Source organism: Podarcis muralis, chromosome W, assembly GCF_964188315.1.
Source record: "Podarcis muralis chromosome W, rPodMur119.hap1.1, whole genome shotgun sequence".
Classification (NCBI taxonomy): Eukaryota; Metazoa; Chordata; class Lepidosauria; order Squamata; family Lacertidae; genus Podarcis; species Podarcis muralis.
In genome coordinates this window covers 640524-643182 of record NC_135674.1, presented here as the reverse complement: position 1 = coordinate 643182, position 2659 = coordinate 640524, and positions in this window count along the sequence as shown.

Here is a 2659-nt window from a genome sequence, read left to right as displayed (position 1 = left end):
GGAGGGAAGGAAGGAGAGAGGGAAGGAAGGAGGGAGGGAAGGAAGGAGAGAGGGAAGGAAGGAGGGAGGGAAGGAAGGAGGGAGGGAAGGAAGGAAGGAGGGAGGGAGGGAGGGAGGAAGGAAGGAAGGAAAAAGGAGGGAGGGAGGAAGGAAGGAGAGAGGGAAGGAAGGAGGGAGGGAAGGAAGGAGGGAGGGAAGGAAGGAGGGAGGGAAGGAAGGAAGGAGGGAGGGAAGGAAGGAGGGAGGGAAGGAAGGAGGGAGGGAGAGAGGGAGGAAGGAGGGAAGGAAGGAAGGAAGGAGGAGAAAAAGAAGGAAAGGGAGGGAGGAAAAATGAGAGAAGGAGGAAGGGAGGGAAGGAAGGAAGGGAAGGAGGGAGGGAGGAAGGGAAGGAGGGAGGAAGGGAAGGAGGGAGGGAGGGAGGGAGGAGGGAGGGAAGGAAGGAAGGAGGGAGGGAGGGAGGGAAGGAGAAAAGGAAGACGAATGGAAGAGTAGAAGTAAGGAAAATAGAAAAGGGAGGAAATGAAGGATGGAAGCAGAGAAGGAAGGGAGGAAGGGAGGAAGGAGGAAGTGTCAGGAAGGAGGAGGGAAGGAGGGAAAGAAGGAGGGAGGGAAGGAAGGAAGGAAGGAAAAAGGAGGGAAGGAGGCACATCTTGTAGCTGTAGCGGCCGGTGTAGAAGGCTGGAAGGAGGGAAGGAAGGAGGAAATGTCAGGAAGGAGGAGAGGAAGGAAGGAGGGAAGGAGGGAAGGAAGGAGGGAGGGAAGGAAGGAGGGAGGGAAGGAAGGAGGGAGGGAAGGAAGGAGGGAGGGAGGGAGGAAGGGAAGGAGGGAGGAAGGAAGGAAGGAAGGAAGGGAGGGAGGGAGGAGGGAGGGAGGGAGGGAGGGAAGGAGGGAGGAAGGAAGGAAGGAAGGAAGGAGGGAGGGAAGGAAGGAAGGAAGGAAGGAAGGAAGGGAGGAAGGAAGGAAGGAAGGAGGGAGGAGGGAGGGAAGGAGGAGGGAAGGAAGGAGGGAGGGAAGGAAGGAGAGAGGGAAGGAAGGAGGGAGGGAAGGAAGGAGGGAGGGAAGGAAGGAAGGAGGGAGGGAGGGAGGGAGGAAGGAAGGAAGGAAAAAGGAGGGAAGGAGGCACATCTTGTAGCTGTAGCGGCCGGTGTAGAAGGCTGGAAGGAGGGAAGGAAGGAGGAAATGTCAGGAAGGAGGAGAGGAAGGAAGGAGGGAAGGAGGGAAGGAAGGAGGGAGGGAAGGAAGGAGGGAGGGAAGGAAGGAGGGAGGGAAGGAAGGAGGGAGGGAGGGAGGAAGGGAAGGAGGGAGGAAGGAAGGAAGGGAGGGAGGGAGGGAGGAGGGAGGGAGGGAAGGAGGGAGGAAGGAAGGAAGGAAGGAAGGAGGGAAGGAAGGAAGGAGGGAGGGAAGGAAGGAGGGAGGGAAGGAAGGAGGGAGGGAAGGAAGGAGGGAGGGAAGGAAGGAGGGAGGGAAGGAAGGAGGGAGGAAGGAAGGAAGGAAGGAAGGAAGGGAGGGAGGGAGGAGGGAGGGAGGGAGGGAAGGAGGAAGGAAGGAGGGAAAGAGGGAGGAAGGAAGGAAGGAAGGAAGGAGGGAAGGAAGGAAGGAGGGAGGGAAGGAAGGAGGGAGGGAAGGAAGGAGGGAGGGAAGGAAGGAGGGAGGGAAGGAAGGAGAGAGGGAAGGAAGGAAGGAGGGAGGGAAGGAAGGAGGGAGGGAAGGAAGGAGGGAGGGAAGGAAGGAGGGAGGGAAGGAAGGAGAGAGGGAAGGAAGGAGGGAGGGAAGGAAAGAGGGAGGGAAGGAAGGAGAGAGGGAAGGAAGGAGGGAGGGAAGGAGGAGGGAGGGAAGGAAGGAGGGAGGGAAGGAAGGAGGGAGGGAAGGAAGGAGGGAGGAAGGGAAGGAGGGAGGGAAGGAAGGAGGGAGGGAAGGAAGGAGGGAGGGAAGGAAGGAGGGAGGGAAGGAAGGAGGGAGGGAGGGAAGGAAGGAGGGAGGGAAGGAAGGAGGGAGGGAAGGAAGGAGGGAGGGAAGGAAGGAAGGAGGGAGGGAGGGAGGGAGGAAGGAAGGAAGGAAAAAGGAGGGAAGGAGGCACATCTTGTAGCTGTAGCGGCCGGTGTAGAAGGCTGGAAGGAGGGAAGGAAGGAGGAAATGTCAGGAAGGAGGAGAGGAAGGAAGGAGGGAGGGAGGGAGGAAGGGAAGGAGGGAGGAAGGAAGGAAGGGAGGGAGGGAGGGAGGAGGGAGGGAGGGAAGGAGGGAGGAAGGAAGGAAGGAAGGAAGGAGGGAAGGAAGGAAGGAGGGAGGGAAGGAAGGAGGGAGGGAAGGAAGGAGGGAGGGAAGGAAGGAGGGAGGGAAGGAAGGAGGGAGGGAAGGAAGGAGGGAGGAAGGAAGGAAGGAAGGAAGGAAGGGAGGGAGGGAGGAGGGAGGGAGGGAGGGAAGGAGGAAGGAAGGAGGGAAAGAGGGAGGAAGGAAGGAAGGAAGGAAGGAGGGAAGGAAGGAAGGAGGGAGGGAAGGAAGGAGGGAGGGAAGGAAGGAGGGAGGGAAGGAAGGAGGGAGGGAAGGAAGGAGAGAGGGAAGGAAGGAAGGAGGGAGGGAAGGAAGGAGGGAGGGAAGGAAGGAGGGAGGGAAGGAAGGAGGGAGGGAAGGAAGGAGAGAGGGAAGGAAGGAGGGAGGGAAG